Source organism: Chrysemys picta, chromosome 1 (assembly GCF_011386835.1).
Source record: "Chrysemys picta bellii isolate R12L10 chromosome 1, ASM1138683v2, whole genome shotgun sequence".
Lineage (NCBI taxonomy): Eukaryota > Metazoa > Chordata > Testudines > Emydidae > Chrysemys > Chrysemys picta.
The window spans coordinates 164,854,165-164,881,235 of NC_088791.1; the positions used below are offsets into that span (position 1 = coordinate 164,854,165).

Sequence of the window (27,071 nt, forward strand, 5' to 3'; positions counted from 1 at the left end):
GCTTTCTCACCATCCAATGGGAAAGTAAACCACAGCTTAATATATGTCTCAGTCAGAAAGATTTCCCCTTATATTCAGTCTAAATATTTCCTTTCTTAATTTAGTTTGATTAGTTCCTCATTGTGTCATGCTCCTAGGTACCATACTAAATTATTCCTCTTCATTCTTGGTATTCACTCAGTCCCTTCCCAACTGTAAATTAGAAGAACAATGTACAAAAAAAGAGCCATTTGGAAATCAAATACTCTTTTTATTGCTGTTTGAGTAATTGAATGTGACAATAAAGCACCTGGGGCCAAATTCTCTCCTTGGATTTGGTGGAGTTTTCATTTTGGCGTTGCATGCATGTATCTGAGAACTCTGTTTGGCACACAACAGATGAAACAATGCAATATGTTTTAATTGGGGCAGAGTTCTGTTTTCCTTTTCCTTCCAGATTAGTGGTAGTTTTGAGAAAAATGCTACTTTAAATAGCCATTTTGCTTCTTCCTCGTGGAGATATTCGATTATAGAATTGAAGGTAATTCCATCTCCTATTTTACTATGGGTGCTCCATATTATCCATACTTCACGGATCACTCATCTTTATCTGTCTTTCTTCCTGCCACACCTTGAGTGTGGCTGAATGCCCAATCTTCTAGCGTATCCAAAACAGGGGTGGGCAAACTACATCCTGGGGGCCGCATCCGGCCCTCCAGATGTTTTAATCCGGCCCTCGAACTCCCGCCAGGAAGCAGGGTCCAGGGCTTGGCGTGTTCTGGCGTGGAGTGGGGTCAGAGGCTTGCTCCACTCTGCACGGCTCCCAGAAGCAGCGGCATGTTTCTCCTCCAGCTCCTACGTGTAGGGGCAGCCAGGGGGCTCCGCACGCTGCCCCCGCCCAAGCACTACCCCCATAGCTCCCATTGGCTGGGAACTGCGGCCAATGGGAGCTGCAGGAGCGGCACCTGCGGACAGGGCAGTGCACAGAGCCGCCTGGCTGCTCCTCTGTGTAGGAGCAGGAGGGGGGACATGCTGCTGCTTCTGGGAGCTGCTTTTGAGGTAAGCGCTGCCTGGAGCCTGCACCCCTGACCCCCTCCCATGCCCCAATCCCCTGCCCCAGCTCTGACCCCTTTCCCGCCCTTCAAACCCTTCAGTCTCAGCCTGGAGCCCCCTCCCAAACCCTGAACTCTTCATTTCTGGTCCCACCCCAGAGCCCACACTCCCAGCAGGAGCCCTCACCCCCTCCCGCACCCAACCCCCAATTTTGTGAGCATTCATGGCCCGCCATACAATTTCCATACTCCGATGTGGCCCTAGGGCCACAACGTTTGCCCGCCCCTATCCAAAGGATCACTAGCCTGTGATTCATCAGCTTATCTGGAGGAGGCAGTGGTATGATCTGAGCCAGGATTCTGGCATTTCCGTGACTGTAAGATGACTCAGATGGCTAACATGGGAGTGAGAAGTAGTTAGTGTGCGAAGTCTCAGATTTCAAGGTTCTGTTGGGCAGTTTAAAATATTAATAAAAAATCTTGCCAAAACTGCTCATTTGTCAACTTTATTCTGTGCATCTGTTTTGTTTTATGGATGTTCCCTGTCATAACTCAGTGTTCTCTGTGGGAGCCGCTGGGCGCTGAGCATTCCTAAAAAGCAGGCCAGTAGCCGCCACTTTAGGTATCTCAATGATGGGAACTGCTGAGTGCTGAGCTAGAACATCTGACCTCATGCCTCCCTATAAATAATGCAGCATTAATTGTACGTCAGTGTATGTTGTTCTTCACTTTCCCTACCCGAATTTGCTTGAAATACATTGAATTATGACATGGTAGAGACATAAAATGAAACTCTGGGTACACAGAATAGTTAGTTTTCAAACCATCAGTATTGGCAAGAGAATTTTTTTAAAATAAGATTTTTCATTTCCAGGATAATATTCAGTTTTTAACTGCTCAGTATAGTGAGTTTTCAATACGAGCTACTCAGTGCTGAATGCTTCTGAAAACCTGGCCAATACATTTAGATGCCTAGAGGGTAGTGTACTATTTTAAAAATCTGACGCCAATTGTGTGTTCTGATCATCATATCAAAATCTGGCCTTTGGTCTTAATGCAAGCCTGGGAATTGTGTATGCCACACTTCTGCTTCTAGTTCTGTGAGTGACTCTTTCACTAGCTTTGGGCAAGTCGTCTTAGTCTACTTGGTCCATCTGTACATTGGAAATAGCAGCACTTGTTTCTCTGCCTCACAGGACTGAATTAGTTAATGTTTATGAAGTGCTATGTGAATAGCCAGTGTCCTGGAAATGCTAAATAGTATCGTTTGTATGATCACAGTGCCTTAAAATAATAGTTTAAAATGTTTATAGAAAAACAATCTGTGTGTCCAGACGGGACCATGACTGAGTGTTTTTATTCTGGAGTGGGATGGATAGGAAGAGGGATCAGGGCCGGCTTCAGGCACCAGCCCAGCAAGCGGGTGCTTGGGGCGGCCAACGGAGAGGGGCGGCATGTCCGGCTCTTCTGCGGCAATTTGGCGGCGGGTCCCTCACTCCCTCTGGGAGCGAAGGACCCGCCGCTGAATTGCCGCCGAAGACTGAAGCGGCGGCGGTAGAGCAGATCGTGATCGCGGCTTTTCCCCCCCACACTTTTTTTCTTTTTGCTGCTTGGGGTGGCAAAAATCCTGGAGCCGGCCCTGAGAGGGATAGTAGAATCCAAAGTTTCCAATTGTTGTTGTCATAGACTGTTCAATAAGCAACTTTGGTGAGTAGGGTGTCCAGGACAGAACTTCCCAGCTATTTCCTAGCTCATCAGTTTCTAGTCTCCATTGTGTATTAGTTTATTTTGATTTGCAAAGCCTCATTTGGTTCTTTTGGCAGCCGCTCTGCTCTACTCTGCTTCTCTATTGATCTCCCTGCAGCTGTGCCTCTTCTGCCTTGGATGCCTAAAGCAGCAAGAGGCAAAGCAGCTGGCAGAGGAATGATACAGGGCATCATAACGGCTGTAAGAAAAACAGACTTGCTAGATTACTCTACCAGGACACTCGTATCCCATAGAGCAATTTTTTTAGCCTTTGCAAGTCAGTATTGGTTTGGGTAAGTCTGCCTAAGCTTTTCCTGTACATGCGGTTCCTACCTACCATAATATCCCTGGGGAACAAAACTGTACAGTACATATAGAATTGTACTGATGTGCTTCTAAAATAATGAGATTCTTAGGTTGAAGTCAGAGAATAGTAAATTCACTTATATCTCTTATCTTGGTGCGATTGTGGTGCAGAACCAGGCCCCAGTGTTCCATTACATACTGTGATACTTTAAACTTAAAAACTTATATATAAATTTTTAAAAATCGAAAAATAAAGTAGTATGAACTGTGCCATAAAAGTGATGTAATAATAGAAAAGTTAAATGGCAGTGGAAAAGTGAAACATCCTTTTCATAGTCCTTTATTTATACTGGGTTAATTAAACCCTGTAAATATGGCTGCATCTGTCTTCCAGCTAACTAAAATATGAACTTAAACTTCAGTGGAAAAAACATTATAATAAAGATGTCACCTCGTACTGAAACATTGCTAATAGCGAGGTGGTGATTTACAAGGTAAAGCTAATAGAGCTGCACTTGAGGCTGTGATTCACAAATGAGGATGCTGGTATTGTGCCAGCTGTTTTCCAAGATCCAGCAGTATTCCCATCAGAAGCCATAAATGTCAATATGCTGAGGAGGGTTACTTATATAAATAACCCCACAGCCAGTGATTTATCAAAAGGTATCTAATAGAGATTTTTCAGGTTAATCATTTTACCCGATTCTAGAAAATGACTCGAAGTGATTGTCATGCTCAGTATTCTGTGCTACATCTCATTCTGAAATCTGATTTTACTTGGGGTTATATAACAGAAGCGTTTAGTAATTCCTGAATATTTATGTTAAGATTTATGGCTCATTGGTATTCAGAGATGTGTGTGTCCCACATAACTCCCTGATGGCAGTGTTTTAGCCCCCTGGTTAAATATTGTCCTGTAAGAATGTGATCATTCCTTGAGCCATCCCACACATCCATAATCTTGGCATCAGTGACACTGATCTGGTCAAACTCAATCAAACCAGTTCAAGATAAACCTTGGCCCATCCAGACGGCAAAGCAACTGCTTTAAAAAATAGAATAGCTGGGTGTGCTTATAGTTGAATGTGATTGGCAGCAGCCACAAAGCCTGTATCCTGTGCTGCCACCACTAGCACCTGCATATGCAACCTTTTTGTACTGACAGTCAAATACCCGTTCCATTTCCATAGATTTCATTAAAGGGGGAAAAAAGAAGAGCTACTTAGTCTTTACAGAGTATATTATTGATATGCTGATTAAGCATAACGCAACTGATCATTAACTGCAATTCACGTAAATTACAGCAGCACAGATGTGGGGGGTTGGGAAGATAAAAAAGCAAGTGACTTTTAATAATATACAATACAAATGTGATGGATAATTCATACAGGACAAAAAGAGTATAGTCCAAACCCCGTTATGTATATTTATGTAAGTGGTCATATTGGTTTCAGGGTGATTTTTTTGCATAAATAAGGTGACTAGGATTTGACCCTAGGTTGCTGTTCTTTGGTTTGGAAAAAAATAATCTCAAATACTTTCATGTCCCCGCCTCATGACATGACATGAATATAAAATGTACTAGCTGTACTGCAGTATCATTAGGGCATGGCCTAATTTTTAAATGTTACCATTAATGTTTTTTGGCTGTGAAAATGTATTTGTTTTCTCTGTGGTTAACAGGAAAAAAAGATGAAACCAGTTCTTATGTTGTCTGTCTGTTAGTAACCATAGAAAATAACCACTCCTTGCATATATGGTTAATGTGTCCTACCTATTTGTGGATACATTTGTCTTGCATATAATCAGAGTTAACAAATTATGGCCAACATTTTCAAATTTTGATGCCTGAAGTAAGGCACTTAAATCTATAGCTAGCATTTATGATCCCTGAGTACCTGCACCTCCACTTTAACTTTACTGGGAGCTGTGGTTGCTCAATACCACTGAAATTCAGGGGACTTACTATAGACACTTGAACATTTGGCTTGTGTGCCCATTTATTCCTTACCCTCACACTCCTGGGCATTTGGCAGAGAGAACCTACAAATCCCAATTAGGGAGCCTGTGGCTTGGGTGGCAGGGAGAGAAGAACAGCATTTCCTACTCCTGCAAAATTTGGGTTGCCCAGTTAGTGCTAGATCCTGCACCATTACAGTCAGTGGGAGTTTTTTCCATTGACTTGAATGGGAGCAGGATCAACCCTTAATGAAAATGAGGAAAATGGCTTATTTCAGATTTTTCAAAAAGGCTGAAAATAGTCTGTCATATTGGAATCTGGTCCCACATCCCTTTGTTCTGTCTCTGTCAGAAATTTATATGGACCCCCCTCCCATCGCTGTAATCTTGGCATGCCTCACAACACCCTGATGGGGTAGAGAAGGGCTAGTATCCCCATCTTACATATGGGGAACTGAGGCACAGAGAAGCTAAGTGCATTGCCAAGGTCACATTAGGAATCTGTGGTGGAGCAGAGACTTGAACCCAGGTTTCCCAAGTGCCCTAACTGCAGGGTGACTAAGGAATAAACTAACAGCCTCCCAAGGGGAAAAATATTCAAAGACAAATTCAGTGCTGGGTCCTTTATTCATGCTAGTAGTTCCCTTCTCTTCACTGACTTAGACCCATGAAGTCCCATTGAGGCCCTTGAGCATGTGCCTAACTCTACCCTTGTTCAGCATTGATTCTATCCACTGATTTCAGTGGGACTTTTTAAAACACATGCTTCAAATTAAGCAAATGCTTAATCAAGTTTTGCTGAAGTTGGGCCAAAATAAGGAAAGGCTGCGTGTGCTTTTCCTGAGACCTTTTCCTTTTAAAAGGATGCTGGAAAAAGAGCCCTCTTGCCCGCCGCCCCCCGCCCTTTCCTCTTGGATATTTCCATCGCACCAGAATACTAACTTTGAAATGACAGCCCCCAGCTAAACTTGTTCTGTTTCCCGTCTTTAGCTGACATACTTGGCACATGACACCATGTTCAATTTCTGGTCTTTTTCATGGGATTTGAGAGAGAGAGAGAGAGAGAGAAGAAAAATCTGTGTAAAATATGCCTTTGGTTGTCATTCCTGACTAGATGTGGAGAAAGGATATCTTTATGGTTGTATTTGCCTTTGGCAAAAGAAGTCCTGGTAAAAAGCCAGTTGATCAAACAACCCACAAGGAAGGGACGTCCACCAAGATACATTTTTCTTCCAATATTGGCTTCAAAGAAGCAGAGTACTCTAGCCACTGTGAGATCCTTGGTGCCCATGGGAGTTCTGAGAGCTTGATACAGTATGGATTCAGATTGGGTCCTTGTCCGTGATAACAGTCTCTCAGATGAAAAAGGACAAACTTCATCTGCATTTTTTATTGCTAGGCATTTAAAGTTGACTGATACCTTGGTCTCTTTGGCCTTGGACAAGTAACTTATCTTATCATTTTTTCCCCTGTGTGAAAAGGAGACGGTACTTACACAGCTCAGCTGGGTGTTGTGTGCGTTTTTATTAAACATTAGTAAAGCACTTCAAAGATTAAATAACCAATCCTGAATGCTAAATATTGTGTAACACAAAAGATTAAAATAGAAAATATCTACTTTATTGTTAAATATCTAAACCTGCTTCAGAATGGAAACAGGATGTGTTTTATTGTCCAAAATAGTGTCTCTGCCTATTCACTAGCGGTTATTGAGCTTTTATTAAAAATTATGCATTTGTTTTTTAGGTTCTCAATGTTATGCATGAATTCTGGTTTCCTAACAATTTTATATGTTGTATACTGTCGTTTTAGCTTTCAGTGCTTGTAGATGATGTCTGAAATGCAAACAGAGTATTTTGACAACTGGTTGTCAGAAAAAACCACCTGGGATTCTGTCTTTGTGAATCATACACTATAACTGTTCCTTCATATGCTGGATAGTTGATTGAGGGAAATCAACTTTTTTTGACATGTGTGTTCTATGATTCTTGGTCAGTTGGAAGTGTGCTGTTTGGGATACATCTTAAATATAGCATTTTCACCTTTGGGCTGATCTTCTGATTAAATTCAAAAGCAGTGTTACGATTCATGCCCTACATATTTTTTCTTCATTTCCTTGCAACTATATATAAATGTGTGTGTAAAGTCTCATTCCTTGGGATTGAAACTTCATTTTCAATATTAGGGCAGTTTTTAGTATTTCTCACCCTTAAAGTGAAGAATTTTTGCTTTGTATTTCCATGAAGCTTTTAAAATTTCTCTCAGTATTTTAAACTAAAATGTCATTCGTTTAAATTGTCATAGCCATGAGTCAGATTGTGAAGATGAAATTTTTTGAGTCAGTGGTTTCTTCATTTTACTAAATAATAGCTGAAGTCAAACAATCATGTCTGTACTGTAAACTCTTCCTCTTCATATCTACTATACATAGGAGCTTTAACCATAGGATATGCAATAGGTTTTTTTGATTGTTTGAATTCTGATGTGTAAGCCTAATGGCAGTATCACTCTTTGTCAGATGCATGTTCGCAGCTTCTGTTGAAGTGAATGGAAACCATGCATGTACATTCAAGGACAGACTTTTTGTGAACATTAGTCGGCTTTGATGCTTTTTGACCAGCATATTAACTTCAGTTGCTAAGACCAGTTTTTAGAATAAAAAGTCCAAGCAAAGGTTTACAAGTTAGAAAACGACGTCATTATTATTTTAGCTGGAGCTGAATGAAAAAGGAGAGGTGGGAAATAATTTGAAAACATTTTGACATTTATATAGATTTGTGAATTATTTTTCCAGTGCTACTAAGTGAGTGAATGTTAATGAAAACCCCCTCATTAAAATGTTGGAAAAACTACCAAATTCATTATATAAATTATTGGACTGCTTAGTAAATTCTAATCTTAATCTGTATTCCTTTGTTTATTAAACTGACTGATTAACAAATTCATTCTGATTATAGGAATGTTTGTATCTTGCCATGTTTTTTGATAACTCTTTGTGGCGTAATAGCAAATTCATTTTTATTCCAATTCAAATTGCTCTTTCCCACAGCAATGATCTCCTTTTATTATTTTCCTTTTGGACATTAGTCTTTTCAGTTTATCACCAGACTGCTTCAAATTATTTGCTGCATTTCTATTTAAAAAAAAAAAAAAGAATATTACACAAACAAAAAAGCAGCTAAGCATACAGGAAGTACAATGCCCTTATTAAGTTTTTGGGGAAAATATTGGAAGTCCATCCTATTTCATTAGTTATGCAATCAATCATTCTGCCATTTGTATAATAGGTTGTTGCAGGTTGGGTATCATTTTTCTCTGGTTTCAAGAAATGCAAGTTTCAACTTCCAAATAAAATCTTTATGTAGGCCTTGGAATGGAACTAGTATTGCACACGTTCCAGCATCCCATTTTTCCTTTGAACTTCAAAGCTTAGAAAGAGCATCATTTCCTTTGTGGGCAGGAATTTTATTTCTGTCTGTCTGTCAGGATAAATTCAGACCATTTGTGGTAAGTTATCAGAAAAGAGAGGACCATTGAATGTTTTTCTCTTTCTAAAGGAATGTTTTACCTTTAAGTTTCTAACATCTCCAATTCCCTGTTGTGCAGAATTTATTTGCACACAATATAATAACTAAATACTAAAGATGACTGGGAAACAAAAAGAAAAAACATGGTATGTCATATAGTGTCTTAAATGCAAAGAGTAGATCATATTTGTGACAGTACTACTCTGAGAAAGATTAGGGAAAAATAAATGTTTTCTAACAAGTTGAGCCACAAAACTGATGGCTATAATTTCTACTAAAAATCCCTTGTAAATTTTGTTTTTCTTCTTGATAATGTTGCTATTAATATATCATAACTTTTACCATCTAATTTGTTTGTCTGTGGCTAATTTAATCTATTTTTCTAAAATTTCAATAATATCTTTAAAATTAAATGTCTCTCCACGAGCAAGTAATTATTTGCATGTGTCGTAGCTGACTTGTGGCAAAAAACAAAGATTACTTTCTAAAGGGGCACTTGGAGGTAAAGGAATAAATGGAATAATTTACTATTGGAGGTGATGTACTGGCAAACAATGGAATTGATAATACAGCCTTCTGGGCCTGGGCCAAGTACGTATTATCTCTGCTTCAGCTTCTGTGTCCATCAGGCAATGCTGGATCCAATGACAATCACTATTATCTATTTGACAATGCAGCCCATCCCTTCTACCATCACAGATACTATTTCCCTCCTTGTTGCAGACCAGTTCTGCCTATTAATTGATGAGGACTTCTGTAAACATTTTACCTTGTTTTACAAAATGCGGGACTGCAAAGTACATCTTATACATGTAGGTAACGTCCTATTTTATAAATGCTCTGGAGTCAGGTTGGCTGAGGACAAGGGAATAGCACTTTATTAACTGCAGGAGCAGTTAGCTCAGTGTGCTCAGCCAACATCTCGTTCAGTCTGGCAACATCTCATTTGCCCACTTCCTCACGGAGTCTAATTTTGAAGCTGGCAAGTGAAGTATTTTTACCTGAAGCTCCTCAGTGGGTTATCAGCACCAAGAATTGAAACCCTGGACTTCTGGATCAAAAACAATGAGCCTCTCCGGCCTGAGTTTAAAGACTGAAATCTGTTAGCTCAGTAGCAGGCTCATCAACCTCTGTTGGCCAGCCTCTAGAGGAGACAAAGCCATGTTGTGTAAGTGTGGGTTATGATATTTTAGGATTCAGAGTAGCAGCCGTGTTAGTCTGTATCCGCAAAAAGAACAGGAGTACTTGTGGCACCTTAGAGACTAACAAATTTATATTTTAGGAGTTCAGCCGCCTGTCCCTGGCAATAGTTGCACTACTAGCAGAACCTCCTCCCTTTCCTCTAGGCCTGGACCTAGGCCTCCAGTCACTTATACTGCTTCATCCTCTTGTTATCCCCAGCAGGCAGCCAAACACACCCATCTCCTAGGGTGACCAGATGTCCTGATTTTATAGGGACAGTCCTGATTTTTGGGTCTTTTTCTTATATAGGCTCCTATTACCCCCCACCCCCCGTCCCGATTTTTCACATTTGCTGTCTGGTCACCCTACCATCTCCGCTGGTGTCAATCAGTTCTTTCTTCTTTGTTTCTGCTTTCCTCTCCCCCTCTGCCACCATAGACTCCCTTTCGTCCCTCTGCTATGCCCCTAGCAGTCCCTGTCCTACCTAGCCTCACAGGAGGGTGAGATCGCTGTCTCCCAAGTCTTGCTCCTCATGCATCGTGTGGCTCTGAAGCAGGGATTGAAAGTAGCAGTGGCTTGTGCTGAGTTTGGGAGATGCTTAGAACAGAATCTGAGCAGACAACCACAAGGAAGTGAAGAGATTCATCGGATATATGGGGAGGTGAGAAATGACTTGTGAGTTTGTGGGCGGTGGGGAGAGGGGAGAAAGGGCATGGTGAGCATGTGCAGATAAGGAACTTCATTAGCAACAAAGTCAGACATTCCATCTGGCTGTTGGATTTTTAATTGGGATAGGATGCTTTTATTAGGAGTATTGCAGGGCTGATCTAGTCAACACATGCTACCATTACGCTGTCTCATTTGCATAGCTACTCCCATATTATTGGCTTGATACTTACCCTTACAGTGGGTACAGATACTTCCAGGTTTGTCTGGGTTTTTTTGAGGGGATGGAGGGAGCTGAGGGGGAGCAAGAGTTTAAAACCTGTTCAGATGGACATACCATTTCTCAGATATCAGCTGCATTCATATTACCGCGTTTTATCCCGAAGGATCCAAAGCACTTTACTAACCATATAGATTTGAAGCTCCTAAACTGCAGCTGCCTATGTGTAGCATGCGGCAGATATTGGGGCGGGGGGACGGGGAAACATGCGGCAACACTAAACCGATCAGTACAGGAACTGAAAAAGAAGAATGCGTCTAACTGCAAGGAACTATTAACATGAAAAAGTGAAATATGTTATAAATTTTGAATTTGGATGTTACCAGATTTCAGAGAACCTGCAGCCAGACCATTTTTGTACTGTGATCCTATCTGATTTCACAGGCTAAACATGCTTGATCTGAATCGATACTTGGTTGGGAAATGTTGATTGAACATTTGGGTGCTGCAGTAAGTTGTGTTGATGGTTTAGTAGGTGGCAATATTGTAGAAGTGTATCAAACCAGTCCTACAGGGGTTTTAATGGGCAGTGTCATGCTGGAAGAATACAGATAAAACTCATCTAACCACGTTCAAGTGAACATGGTGGTATTCTTCACTTTTTGCCCTACAGTTGGTTAGACTTGCCATGTTCTCTTAAGCAGCTGATATGTTTTACCCCCAGAGGCAGAGATGTATTGGGTCTGGGCGAAGTAATACTGATAAGTGGTTTACAGTATATTCCCAACTATCCAAATAGCCGGGGGGTGAGGGGGGGCATTGATTTTATTTGGATAATCAGGAGTTCGTACACTTGAGAATTCAGGAACCATTCAGCAGTGGGGTGGCCTCCCCTCCTCCTCCTCCTCCTCCTCTTCCTCCTCGCTGTGGGGGACTCTGCTCTGCCTTGCCAGGACTGCAGCCTCCCCCACAACACCTTGTGCCTGCTGGGATCAGGTGTCACCAGCACTGCAGCAGAGCACAGAGTCCCCGGCAGTCCCACTGTCACGGCCCCTGCTCCTTCCCTCCCATGACAGCGGGGCTGCAGAGGGCTCCCTGCCCTGCAGCAGGAGCCATTCAGCAGCAGGGTGGCTTCCAGGAGCCTGTCCTCGCTGTACTGGCCAGGGGACTCTGCTCCATGATCTGAATCTACTTGTCCTCATCCAAATCCTTTCATTGTCCCCCAGCATGAGATACATGCTGTAGAGCAGTGATGCACAAACTTTTCCAGTCACACGGCCCCCTTATCGTTAATGGAATCTGTCTGTGCCCCCCCTCCATTACTGCACAGCCAAGGCTTCCTCGGCAGTGGTGCTTGGGCTGGGTGCAGAACTGGGGATGGGGGAGGAACTGGGGCTAGAGGCGAAGCAGGGCCTGGAGGTGGAGCTGGTCTGGGGACAGTGCCAGGCTGGCGTGTGGCGCTCCCTCCCTGCCCCCTGTGGGGGCTGGCCCAGGCCTGGAGGCAGAACAGGCCTGGGGGCTGAACGGGGTTTGGGGAGGAGGGAGGCTTGTGGCAGAGCAGAGCTGGATGTGTAGCGCTCCCTCCCTGCTCCCCATGGGGGCTGGCCCGGACCTTTCTGTACGCCTTCCTCTCCCGAACGTGTGCGCTGCACAGTTTGGGAACCCCTGCTTTAGAAGGTTTGTATCTCATGCTGGGATTCAGATAATATGGAGGTTGGATAATAGGGTTTTGGATAAATGGGAGTACGGTGTGTATTTCAATTTATGCTCAAAAGGCATGTTGAGATCCTTTGGAATGAAAGGTGTTATACAAGTGCAGGTTATTTGTATTATTTATATTCACCTTTCTTAGTCTGTGACGGAACTACCATTAAGCACAAAGTGAGGTGCATGGTGAGGTCAAAGGCAGTATGCATGATGTGTAGATACTGTCTTACAACACACATAGCACAGTGATGAAATCTGTGAGTTTTGCTGTACTGTGCTACATGAGATTTGGTCCTTTCATCTATATGTTAGTTTCCCTGCCTAATACCCATTGATGCCACTCAGACTGGAGCTACATTTTCCGCTGTTGAAAGAGTTGATTTTCATAAGCCCCAAAAGGAAATAAAGACATGCAGAATGATCATCAGCTGCTGGATAGTCTGTGTACACACATACTGACACACTGCCCTACAGTGTGATTGGTGAGCTGAGCACATAACTCATTGGGCAAGTAGAGGCAGTTGATTCAATTCTTCCCCAAAATGACTGAGAATGGATTTTGTTTATACTCCAAGAAAGAAGTTTGGAACAGCTCTGCATATGATCTTTGATTTTAAAACAAAATAATAAATTAAAACCAAAATAAACATTTTACATACAGGACATACATGCTAATTATGATGAATGCATCAGATTTATAGATTCCAAATATCAGCCACATTATATCTCATGTAGAAAAGGGAAATGCTTATCTTTGCTGTTGAGGGATCTTTTCTTGCCCCTTAGCCATTCCTTTCTGCTATAATGCCAGTGTACTATACAAGCTCTACAATAAAATTAACTTTTAACCAGCACTCCACCTGTGTTCAGGTCTGGACAGGTTTAACTGATGTTGGTTTGAATTTTCAACAATGACTTTGTGTGCCTTAATTTTAGATACTTACTTAATTGCTGCTAACAAATATTGGTGATGCCGGGAGTTCTGTAGCTGAGGCTATAACATTTAAATGAATGTCACAATAGTCTGAAATTACTCCTTGCTGCTGAATTTTCTCTTGTGTGGGTGACACAGATGATCTAGCTTGATCTTGCTAGGTTTTGATGCCGTGCCCATTACCATGGTAGCTTCCATGAGGGACTGACATGCAGAGAACCCAGCTGAGGTTGCAGAAGGGATCCAAGAAGTGGGATGGATCAGGAGTGTAGTTACACAAATCAAAAACAGTTGAATGCTGAAATGTGGCAAGTAAAAGGCTGAAGAGTGTGTTCATGATGTTATTTGAATGAGAAATGTTAGAAAATAACAAAATTTGAGAGAACTGAATATTGGATACAGGGTACACGCAAGTGGAAGCTGAAACTAAGTTGTTGGGACACTCGTATGGTTCAGAGAAGCTGAATTTGACACTAATTTGGGAGCTCAAATGTACAGAAATCCAGTGAGCATGCATTCTTTTCATTGCCTATTAACTGGAGTGTTAGGCCTGAACCAAAACCCCTAATCTGAGAATTTTAAACTCTGCAGAGTTTGGGATGTCCCCAACATACGCAGTCATTAAAACTCAAGACATCTCATCCCTCAGTGCCCCACGTACCACATGTCAGCACCTTCAAGGACACCCAGAGTCTGTCAGTCCTCTCCTGTTCTTGTAACCTCGACAGCCATCCCAGCCCTTGCTCTTCCCAGCAGGGACCCCCACAGCCTCCTTGCCTGGGGAGTATCCCTCACTCCGCCTTGCTCTCTCACAGTTCCTCTGAGTCCAGCTCTCTGAGCTCTGGAGATGTCAGTGGGCAAGATCTTCTGCTGTTGCCCTTCCTTCAGCCTTCTCCAGCCCTTGGCTCTGGTTCTCTGGCTTAGAGCCAACAGACATCTCTCTCTGCTGCTATTTGTGCCTTCAGACCCCTCCAGCCCTCAGGCCTTGGCTCTGGCTTGGGGATGCCAGCCAGCAAACCCATCTTGCTGCTCTTCTGCCTTCAGCCTTTTCCCAGGAACCACCTTCTGTTTCTTTGTGGGACCTTCTCAAGTACAGTCCCCTGTAGTTCTGTCTATGGAATTCTCACCTGCCTCTGACTCAGGCAGCTCACTTTCCTTGTTCCTCCAGTCTGTGCTCTCCCAACTCACTGGGTGTCTCCATGTCTCTGATTTTCCCATGTCCTTTGTCCCCCAGGTGCGGCCCCACCCTCCTAATTGGCCATATGGCAACCATATGGCAACCCTTGTCCTGGATCTGGACCTACTTCATTCACTGGGGCGTTCACCCTGTGACAAATGAAACCTACAGGACAAGCAATATGGCTAATAGGCTAATGTTGCTGCTGAAACTTGAGCTTTTGCATTTCCTGATATTTTTGTGGCTCAGCTGTGAACCCTTAATGTTGCATGAATATTTGTGTCGCATTTATTGCTATTTACCCATGAAGGTAATTTAATTTCACTGTGAAACCTGTAATAAATGCAGAGACTGCAGAGCATTTGTGGAAATATGCTATAGCCTGAAGGAATGTTTTGTGGAGGAGCTGAACTCTGCCCCTCCTGCTGGCACTGTAATTCAGTGGCATCCATTCAGGAGTAAATGATTTTCAAATGAGAACATTCTCTTACAATGAAAACATCTACAGGGGTGAACATTAACAGAATTGATATCATAGTATTGTTTGGATTGGGAGGGGCGGGGGGACAGTGAGAGGCAGCTCATAAAATAAATGTACAGCCCAGCTGCAAACCTACCCACTTCAACACGGTCAGCCGGCATGGACCATCTGAATCTTTGTCCTGCATATTAGTCTCTTATATGCAAAAAGAGCTCCTCACATAAACTGGTAACCTGAGGGGGTGAGCATACTTGAGATGTCACCATGATACAAATGTTACCGGCTATTAAAGAAATGAGGGTGTGTGGGAAGAGAGGACAATAAAGTAAGGCAACGATTTTGCACAGTTGTGTAATTGCAATTGTCATCCTGATGTAGAAGAAGATAGGATAAAAATACTGTTTTTCCCTGTAATTATAGCAGAGGGTGGAATGCAAGCCACCCCAATTATCTCTGTTTCTCGAAAGTTGGCAGATTTATTTTAACTTTTTTCAATGTGTTTTGATACATTGAAAGCTGGGAGAAATTTGGGGAGAAGAAAACATGGGGATAGAAAATGAATATGATGGAAGTTCTATACATGGGGCTTTTGGGGAAATACTAAGGCTATTTCTACATGAGGAGTACTTTATCAGTATAGGAATACTACATAGTTATAGTAGTTCGATGCCAACTCTGCCCACATATCTACACCAGCAACACCATCACAGGACCTAACCAGATCAGCTACAACATCACCGGCTCATTCACCTGCACGTCCACCAATGTTATATATGCCATCATATGCCAGCAATGCCCCTCTGCTATGTACATTGGCCAAACTGGACAGTCACTACGCAAGAGGATAAATGGACACAAGTCAGATATCAGGAATGGCAATATACAAAAACCTGTAGGAGAACACTTCAACCTCCCTGGCCACACAATAGCAGATGTAAAGGTAGCCATCTTACAGCAAAAAAACTTCAGGACCAGACTCCAAAGAGAAACTGCTGAGCTCCAGTTCATTTGCAAATTTGACACCATCAGATCAGGATTAAACAAAGACTGTGAATGGCTATCCAACTACAGAAGCAGTTTCTCCTCCCTTGGTGTTCACACCTCAACTGCTAGCAGAGCACCTCACCCTCCCTGATTGAACTAACCTCGTTATCTCCAGACTGATTTATACCTGTCTCTGGAGATTTCCATTACTTGCATCTGAAGAAGTGAGGTTCTTACCCACGAAAGCTTATGCTCCCAATACTTCTGTTAGTCTTAAAGGTGCCACAGGACCCTCTGTTGCTTTTTACAGATTCAGACTAACACGGCTACCCCTCTGATACTTTACATAGTTATAGGTAAGCTATACCAGTAAAGTGATCCTTGTGTGGATGCAGCTACACTGGCAAAACTGCACTTTATACTAGTGTTGTAAAATCACCCTCCATGCTGTACTGGTAAAAGCACGGTTTTCCCAGTATAATTGCATCTGTGCAAGGGGCTTCTGCTGGCATAGCTACGTCAGTCAGAAATCACACCTCTTCACACCTCTGACCAACACTGCTGTACCGGCAGCAGTCTGTGGTATAGATGTAGCCTGATAGTACTTGTATCAACACTGAATCATGGAAATTCAGCTGCTGTTTATGAGCAGCGCCAGTGTAGTTTCTGGTTTTACAAGGCAGAGGGCAGCATTGAAACCATGGAGCTAAATCATATATTTGGCTAGACCAGTTAATAATACAGATGCACATAAATTGTTGAAATTTTGTGTGGGTCACTGTATTTGAGCCTGGAACACTGGTGACTATGAAACCTTCATACAGACAATGAAATCTTATGCGGCTAAGAGTGACTTTTCAATCTGAGGAGACTGAAAAGTGGCAGGGATCTATTTTGAAGTTCTACAAGGAACAAAAGTGTTTGGCTATGATCAAATAGCATAATCTCTATTTTTATAAATGACTATGAAGAATGGTGGGCTCATATAAGAGGGACCAGTGTGGTACATTATAATAGCTAAAAGTGTACCATTGGGTTCTTTTTGAGTAATTTGCATAGTAATATCATTGGGGAGCATCTGCCAGTGTGTGTTTATGTTCCATGTAACATTTGTATTTAATTGTGTCTGACATGTTTTGAAGTAATTTTTTTTAAACCACATGTATCGTAACTGGTGCATACAGAGGTATTTACAAACATTGGTCAAACTTGATGTGTGTTTGTTTAACCTAGTTTAGTAGTTGAGTTGAAGGCATCGTAATGAATGAATGTAAACAAGTTTTGGCATGCCAAGTTGCAGGGCATTTTGTGTAGGAAGTCGGTTCATTTAGTGAATGGGGGCCTGGTTTTCATCTGTCTAGTTATCCTCATTTATAAGACCTGATTTTAGATATACAGGATCAGACTTTCCTTTTGAGTTCTTCTGTAAAATGGAGTATTGGGCTTTCTTTTTTTTTAGCAAACTTTCACTCACCCCTTAACCTGTTTTAAATTCTCAAGGATAGTAAGATTTACCCAGCCATCAATGACTTAGAAAACAGACATACAACAAACTACCCATAATTTGTGAGTTTCCTGCAATCAGAAGAAGAAACAAATGTGGTCACTCTGTTCAACTTGAGCTAGTCTCCTTTCTTGATGAGGGTAAATTTATAACAAGAGAACAAAATCTTACACAAGCAGGAGTGCTATTCCCTTGACCACTGAACACCTTTGATCCAGTTCTCTGGCCACTTTGTATAGCACATAAGGCCAAATCCTATTGACTTCTCCGAGAGCATTCACTCACTAAAGACTGAGCACCAGGACATGACCTCCTCTGATAAAACCACTGGGAGGGGGTAAAAAGGTGGGAATGTGAGGTTCCCCTCTCAGTTTTCCTCTGCTGCTGTAGTGTGGACTGTGTTTTCCCCCGTGCAGAATAAGCTGTGGTTTTGTTCTCCAGCCGCAGGAATATTGGAGGAAATGTGGGAGATCAGGACCATCCTCCAATTGCCCTGTACCTCATCCCTGGCTTTAGGATCCTAGTAATCCTCCCCATTGCAATGTAGCTTCAGTGAAGGCCTCACTTTACTGCAGTTCCCCTCAAAGTCCCTTTAAGGTGGGTTGTCGACCGTGTGTGTGTGTGTGTGTGTTTGTGTGTGTGTGTGTGTGTGCGCTATACACACACCCACACTCCTACACGGATTGACCTGAGTGTGAACACAATGACTGTTTTAGTGTTATATATCCTGTTATAATTTTTGTACCCCTCACATTGACTTCAGGGGTTATTCCTTATCTGGAGCAGTGGCACATAGCCTACGGTCCATTGGCGGTACATCTGTTTGTTTTAAAAATTTTAAACATGAACATTGGCCTTAGCACATATACCTTTGAAAAATCAACTGTGTTTATGCTCCTAAGGCATTTAGGTGCTTTTTAAAAATCCCAGCCAATGTGGCTTTACACCAGGTTGACGAGCAGCCTAGAAACACCTCAGATATGTAGGCATGGTAAGAGAGCACACATGAACAAATAGTTTATGAACATTGCAACAGAACAACAAAGTCAGCAACATCAGTTCTTACTGACAGAACAAAATGAACTAGAAGCAAAGCATTAGGGAAAAAATAAAGGCAAAAGATATTATTGCTTCTAATTAGGTGTGAGGTGAAAAGAAGAGAATTTTCAGTTCAGACAAGCATCAAAAATAATCAGATTTTTACTGTGGAGTTTTCTGTCAATAGATGCCTTGGGGCTAATGTAACACGGAAGCTCCAGATTGTTGGGCAATTTGCACTGGTCTTTGCCCGAGGGCCTGGCAGAGAAGCTGCTGGATCTCAGGTACAGTGCTGGAGAAGATACTGCTGAGATGGGAAACATGAAGACCAATTATCTAAACTGGCAGAAAAGGCTATAAATCGAAGAAATGGGAGAGAATTAAGCAAAATTACATTGAGTGACTCTCAAGGGAAACTTTTCTGACTGTGATGTTTAATAGGATGTAGAATATTTCTCAAGGGAGTGATGGAAGCTGCATCATTCAGGGCAAATAAAATAGACTGGACAAAGAAAGTATAATGTTAAATTACTTTGCCTTTCAACTAAGCTGGATTTACGTTGGTGTAACTGAGAGTGGAACATGACCCACTGCAAGAAACATTCATGCACTAAGTAGGACAAGGAAGGGCTGGATAACCAAATGGGGCTTTTTCATCTCTATTGTCTTGATTCAGTAATACTCATAACCTGGACTCTTTTTTTTTTTTTGTAAATGTGACAAAAGCGAAATGAAAATAAAAAGTATTAAATTTCAACAAAGCACATTTTGGAACACAATGGGAAGTTGGAGTGAAATCCAAAGGGATAAAGTCATGGAGAGGAAATAAGTGCCCAGAGATAAGTTATTGGTCTCAAATGGCTGTAAATGCATTTGCTGTGAAAAGAGAGCATGAACACGGAAGTGTAATAAGCAATCAATGATGAGTGGAGTAAGCAACGTATAAGATTACAGGATGGTTAATGACCATATAAAATTGATAGTAAAGGAAGAGTGCAAAAAGGTCAAAATAAAGAATAAGAAGATATTAAATTACTTGAGGAAGAAGTGGTCAATGTAGGAAGTGGTGTAGCCTCTTAGAAGTGAGTGGGATAATTTAATGACCATAAATATTGCTTAATTCAAAGTGAGTTAACGGTTTGCTTGAATGACCACAATTCTTTGGCCGGGAAGATTACAGAAACATGTATACCTTTATAATGCATTTCCCCAGAGAAGAAAAGAAGTAGTGAAAGCAAGATTGCATTGGAGTAACTGATCATGGACCAGTTCAATATTAATCAGCTTGTTCACTGAGCACCATTCATCCTCTGCTCTGAAAGAAGTGGGGTTACTGCAGAAAAGATAGTAGATAATGTAATAAAAGTCTATCATAAATCTTGTGCAGCTGGGGACATAGTTAAGGCTGTGCAGCTGCAAAGGAGAAAAGTCAGCAAAAAAGTGGAAAAAATAAAGGGAGGTGGAGAGAAAAATGACAAAAGACAAGACGGAGAAGAGTGAACAGTGAGTAAAGAAAGAGAGAGAGGGAAAAAGATGGTGGCCACTGTTAAGGGTACAGTGTGAAAGGGTGTGCATCTTCCAGTTGTACTGTAGTGGAGGGAAGGTGAGGAACAACTGTAGTGAACACTTCCAAACCTGAGAAAACACATAGGTCTCATTATTTGCAATATTAATGATTATGGGCTGATCATATTTGAAAAAAAATTAGTTTGACATGGACAGCTGTCTTTTCCCCCCTATGTTTGTGTAGTGCCTAGGCCAGTGGGGTTCTGGTCTCCGACTAATGTTCCTGGGCACTATGGTAATACAAATAATAATGAATAATAGCCATACAAGTTAAAATACATAATTTTGAAGACTGATCAGAGATTAGGAAGGAATAAACTTTGCCCATAGTTTGCTATGGCAGTAGTATAGAATTCATGTAGCATCACATCCTTCTGCATGGAAAAGGTAGTCTTCATGGCAATATTGCTCCTTTCCCCTAGATTTACAGAGGGCTCTCTATGGGTCTGAGTGAAGGGGCAAGTGTAGTGCATTGTTCCCCACTGGCCCTCCAGAAATTCCTCCAAAAACTTTTGTTAAATGTTTTTGTTGAAAAAAAACAAAAAAGCCTTTCCTACCAGCTCAAATTTCTAATTAAAGTTGTTGGGTTTTTTTAAAAAAACCATTAATTAAAAATACCATGCAATTTGTACCATTCCAGGTAAAATGTGTCTCTGTTTTTACAGCTTCAGAAAATCAGTATATGTTGTATCTGTAGGTAAAATTTGTTCCTCAATTTTTGGGGGGAGGGAGGAATTACTACCTATGTAGAATTCTAGCTACCAACTTTGGGGGTGCTTCCTTTTGCTGCCTTTAATCTTCTGTGTTCTTATCCATGATTTTAAGAGGTATTTTAGCAGGGTAAATGAATGCAAAGAAGAAATCCTGGTTTCAACTGTACAATATAAAAAATTACATACTAGATGCTTTTATTAATCTACATTTTCCTGAGCATAATAAAAGCTTCCCCTGCAGTTTTCCTTTACAAGGTTACTAATGCGCACATATTTTATAGTCTCTCGCTTTCTTTTGCATGATGCTGATGTAGCTGAAACTATAGGTGCTTGATTTTCAAAGTCACCTGCTGCTAATTCTGTGTGCATTTTTCAGTATATGAACATGTACACTTTCTTCCTGGGCTTTAGAAACATATTTGTTATCTATAAGCTGTATAAATCTTGACAGTTTCCGCAAGTTTGCAATGAGTTTGTTTAATGAATTAATTGTTGGTGAGTTTGTCATATGATTTTACACCCCGAGAGTGAGTGAGTTTGTTTTTGCTATGCTGAAGATGAAACTCAAAATAAAAGTAGTGAATTTTGTTCAGGTCCCTGCATTGTGTATGGTTTTATAAAGTGTCACAGGAGTTTATTATTCTAAAGACATACCCTGTGTCCAAGTGTCAAATGTGTTGTCATGAGACCAAAATGAAAGCATGAGTCTCTGTCTTAGAAGGAAAAACTTTGTGCTGTCTCTGGATGAGCATGCGTTTTACAAGTTGAGGTGATAGATTTCTGAGGCCCAAGAGTTTTGTACAAAACTTTAGCTGTTTTCATTTCTGCATTCAAATCTCAGAGTAACTGAGTTTTTCCTTTTTCCGGGATTTTTGTGAAAGGTTCAGCTCCGAGGCAGCACTTGGAACTTGATAATTTCAAAGATTTCGAAAAAGGACAACCATAACATTCATGCTATACTTTTAAAAATGAAAAGTTTCTGGCCCTTTTTCCTGAGAAGGTGGTTTTGAAAACTTCTTATAAGATGATGAAAGGAACAAGCAGCTGGGTTCCATTTCTGCAGCATTTGGCTGGATGTGGGGAGTTCATGTCCTTCCCCTTCACGTACACCCCCAAACTTAACTTACCTGATTCATCTTACATAGGGTGACCAGATGTCCTGTTTTTATAGGAACAGTCCTGTTTTGGGGGACTTTTTCTTATATAGGTGCCTATTCCCCCCTCGCCCCCATCCGTTTTTTCACAGTTGCTATCTGGTCATCCTAATCTTACATAATTGTTGTATTCCAAAAATCATCTCACTGCCCTTCCCAGACTCTTCAGGCTTGTCCTGTGCATAATAAGATAATAATGGGAGCTGCAGAACAGTTACACTTGGACAAAGAACAGAGGACATTAAAACTTGCTTTACAAACCTGCCCAAAATACTTTACTGGGCTCTGGTAGTCACAACTTCTGCCATATCATTAAAATGTGGAAGAAAAAAAATTATGGGCACTAACTAATAATGGATATTATCTATTGGACCAACTTCTGTTGGTGAGAGAGAGAGAAGCTTTCGAGCTACACAGGGCTCTTCTTCAGGTGTGGGTGTCAGTGCTCTGTGTGGCTCCAAAGCTTGTCTCTCTCACCAACAGAATTTGTTCCAATAAAAGATATTACCTCACCCACCTTGTGTCTCTAATAGCCTGGGACTGACACAGCTGAAACTACACTACATACATTTTCTGAGATATACAGTAGTTGTGATAGGTGCAACATCAAGGCAACCCCTTCTCCAGGAGCACTTTCCCCAGTGACTGCCTAGTCCCTACTAACTCTCCCCAGTGCATAGCTTCCTTCCTTCCTTTTTTAAATAAGTACTTATTTCTGGGGCTAGCCCTTGAAATTTGGCAGCCCTCAATAAGTCATTTTGTAACTGGCAGCGGCATTCTTCTTCTCTTGCAGCAGCTAAGTGTCATAGTTTTTCCCTTGTTTTCCCTTTCTTACTGCTGTGGAGACAGCACATTCTTGCACTTTCTAATTCTACTGTAGTTGTATTTACCTCTCTCTCCCTCCCCTCCCCTCCCCTGAGTTCAGTTTATCTGCTGCCCCAAATAACCGAACTAGTACCTTTGGGCAGCAGCTACATATTGTCACAATCAACTGCATGTAAGTGTACTTCTCGCCCCTTTGTCGCCACGTTGAGGGCAACTCCCACTTAGGGGTCAGACCTCTAGCTGTCCCAGGACCCTCCATCTAAACCACAGGTCAGCAACCTTTCAGAAGTGGCGTGCCGAGTCTTCATTTTTTCATTCTAATTTAAGGTTTCGCGTGCCAGTAATACATTTTAATGTTTTTAGAAGGTCTCTTTCTATAAGTCTATAATATATAACTAAACTATTGTTGTATGTAAAGTAAATAAGGTTTTTAAAATGTTTGAGAAGCTTCATTTAAAACTATAAATTAAAATGCAGAGCCCCCCAGACCGGTGGCCAGGACCCAGGCAGTCTGAGTGCCGCTGAAAATCAGCTCACATGCCGCCTTAGGCACGCGTGCCCATAGGTTGCCTACCCCTGATCTAAACTGTGGATTTATGCTGCAACCCCTCCTGCAATTCACCGTGATCACCTTAGCAAGTCTGAGTTTAGTTCAGCACCTGCAGTTCTGTTGTCTCAGGGATAACGACATTGACAGGGTTAACCAGTGAGCTGTCATAAAGCAAAGGAGTATTTATTCAGTATACAAGCATTGGAGAAAACATATCCTGAAAACAATAAAGAGTTTGCATGCAAGTTTTAGGCCACACCTGTGCTACAGTGGCTTTTCTGTCCACGTGGGTAATCCATGTCCCTGAGAGGTGTTAGCTTAGGTTGACAGAACAATCCTTCCATCAACCTAGCTGCATCTATATCAGGTCGATCAAACTACTGTGCCTAAGGCACAGAATTTTTCACATGCCTGAGCCATGTAGGTAGGGCAACCTAAATTTGAGGTCTAGATCAGGAATTAGCTTACCAAGCAGTCATCCATTTTACACATGGAAATACCGATTGGACCAAAATATTTTCTCACCCTTTCCACAGTGACTGTGCCTCTTGGTCACAATGTCATGTCAGTTCTTCCATCGAATGACCACCTTCCCTATGTCAGATTGCTCACTTTATATAGGGTGTTTTGTTTTGGGTTTTTTTGGGGGTGGGTGGGTGGGGTTGGTAGCTTTCTTCAACAGTTCAAGTCAGTCTATGCAGTTTCCCTAAGGGGAGCAGACTCCTCCAGACTTGCTACCTACCTGGGGATTTGGATTAATTCCAGTGATGTGATATATATAGGCTAGAGTTTGTGTTCTGGAGTTTCCTGCAGGACTATATCTGTATGGGGTGTGTGTGTGTGTGTGTGTGTGTGTGTGTATATATATATATATATATAAGTTCATACAATAGTCTTTGGACATCTCAGCATGGACCATTGGATGTAGCACTGAATTGGAACTCAGGTTGTCTGGGTATCTGGCAACTGGTTTGCTATGTGCACTTTGGCAGGTCATGTTCCCTCCCCATGCCTCAGTTTTCTCCATCTGTAAAATGAGGGTAATGATGCTTACCTCCTTTTAAAGTGTTGAGCCCTACGGATTAAAAAAGCACCCCATAAGAGCTACATATAATTATTATTTTATTTTATTTATTATTATTATTGCTATTTTGTGTTGTGTTGCACATAAATTTAGTGTGTGTGTGTGTGTGTTTGGGGGGAAATAGGACAATCATACCATGCTCTTAAAAACATTGTTAATCATTAATTATTATTAATTCTGAATAAGGGGGCTTAGGTCTAGGGGAAAAATAACGTCATAAAATATATTAAATTTTTGCTAGCCACTGCAGCGTCCTGTCTCTGACACAGCTATGTTCATTCTTCTCCCAGATTTCTTTTTGTTGGAAGGGTTCCCTCTGTAGAATCCTATAATAATTTCTGACCTATTGAGGACTTATAAAGTCAAGTGGTGTAGGGTTGAGAACATGAGAGAGAAACTTTTCAATGGATATGATGTTAAAAACTTTATCTGTTGGGCTAAACTGAATCATGTCTCAGCAGCTGTTCAAGATGTAAATTTGTCTGTCGTACTAATTTCTTCTCAAATCCCTTGTGTCAGTTCCCATTTTCTGGAGGCATCAAGTTCTTGGGTCCAGGTGGTTCCCCAGTCTGTTCAGTTTTCTTTCCACATTATTCACTTTCCTTTAACAAGATTTCAAACCTGCTTTCAAGCATGTCCTATTTTTCAGTCAGCTTGTATGCTCTGTCATGCAAAGATTTCTAACGCTGCTTTCTGAGGCATATTCCCATCCCATTCCTGCAGCACCAGGGCCCTGCCCATAGGAGAACTAGTGCACAGGGTGTAGGATGGTGGGAGCCCATGCAAACTGTATGTGCTGCAGAGCCCCAGTTCTATGATAGGAAGAATTGAGGGAATTAAAAGAATGGATGGGGGTGGGTGTTGTAAGATTTTTCATCTTATCCAGGCTACCTTCCCTACTGAGTTTGCGGTAAGAGCTGTGATGATTTGTGCAGCCTTTTGAGAGGTTGGTGTAGGAGGGTAGAGGAATATTCCTCTTCTACAGAGCTCCCCTACACCAAATATCTGTACGCATGCGCGATCTTGCTTCAGGAATATGTGCAGATGAATAAAGTGATGGATCCATTCCCCCAGAAGATGTGGATTGAAGCTTTTATTCTTGAATTTTTGAGTTACTCTCCTACCTTGTTCCCTGCTCTGGGCTGTTCTCCTATGAAGTAATAGTTTCCAAAGTTTGCTGTGAAAAATGTTTGGTAAATTAGGACTTCAAAGGCAACTAGCTAGGGACCAATTTCTCCATGTGTTCAGATGTACTGCCACTTAGTCCTCCATATATTTTGTTCTAAAGTTTCAAGCATCTATCACATTTTTATCAGTTTTACAGTTAGATATTAATTTGTATTGTTATGGTGGGAGTCCCAGATGATGCTGTTACACACATTCTTACAAGTTTTTTCTTAGAGTTTGAGCACTGTTCGTTCACTACAGAAATGCTTGGATTGTTTGTGATGTAGTTTCATTTTGGGGGAGTTTTGGCAAGCAGCAAGGAAGTTTGCTTTCTGTTTTAATCATTTTAGTTAGATTCAAATCTTGAGGCAGAACCAGACATTGGTGTTTTGGCATCATTCTTAAAAGAGGGGACTCTCTCTCTCTCTCTCTCTCTCTCCTGGCATGGGAGCTGTTATCAACGATGTGTAATACAAGACGGCAGTTGCTGGATACCTATAGCATATGACATTCATTATATAGCAAATATGCATTGATTTGAATTATGTGAGACTAAATACTAATGCTTCTCACAATTCAGAATTCTAACATGCCTGTAATATCTGGAAATCTATCTCATTTCATAGGACTAGTCAGCGCATGACTTTTTAAAAAGTATATGCGCATATGAAAACAAACTTTTAAATACCTCCAAACAGATTTAAAAAATGCACACTTTTCATAGAAGTTGGTAGAGTAACAATTATTGGATTGTAGACTACATTGCTCCACAGTACACTGAATCACTAAATATAATACAGAATGGACTAAGAGAAATGTGGCCAAGTTATAGAAAACAGCTTTTACTTTAGTGAAAATGCAAAAATGAAACTAACACAGGAAAAGCAATTCTCAAACTGTAGTAGAATTGAGGGTAATTCTGATGAAGGTTACAAACCAGACTGTTGTATTGATATTAAGTACTTCATGATTAATGGTACTACAATGAATACCAAATTAATTTAATAGCCATTGATCCTTTACTTTAATGGATTGACAATGTAGAATATGATGTCTTCCCAAGTTTGAGTTGTTTTTCATCCTTAAAGTAAAGGAAACCTCTTGCAAGGAATATCTTTCATTTTTGTAAAAGAACAGAGCATGAAAAAAGAAAGGAGACCAAACCTTGTTTTCCTTACTCTCATGAACAGTCCTGTTTGATTACTATGGGACTTAGGGTATGGCAAGTAGGATTTGACGCAAGCTATTTACCTAATTTGACTTGCACTTTAAAATATTGTCTCTCTTACCATGCATTTTTCATATGTCTTTAGATGTGAAACCTTCCTATTCATAATTAAGAAGTTCAGTTTTTCTGTAAATACTGACTGGGTGACATTACTATTGATCTTGTAGTAGGTGTCAATCATTTCATGGCCTTAGAGAAAATGACATCTGGTAATAAGAAGGAAGTCTTAAAGATGTATTGTTTGCAGCTACATTCTCTTATGTAACAAGAACTGAACAAAATCACATCTTATTTATTTGTTGTTTAATGAGTGCATGTCTAG

General features: G+C 41.2%; 1 protein-coding gene across 21 annotated transcripts in view; it reads left to right on the forward strand.

The window, feature by feature from the left end:
* Positions 1–27,071, forward strand: part of EPHA3 (EPH receptor A3) — a 469,948-nt gene that overhangs the window by 180,036 nt on the left and 262,841 nt on the right. The window lies entirely within an intron of this gene.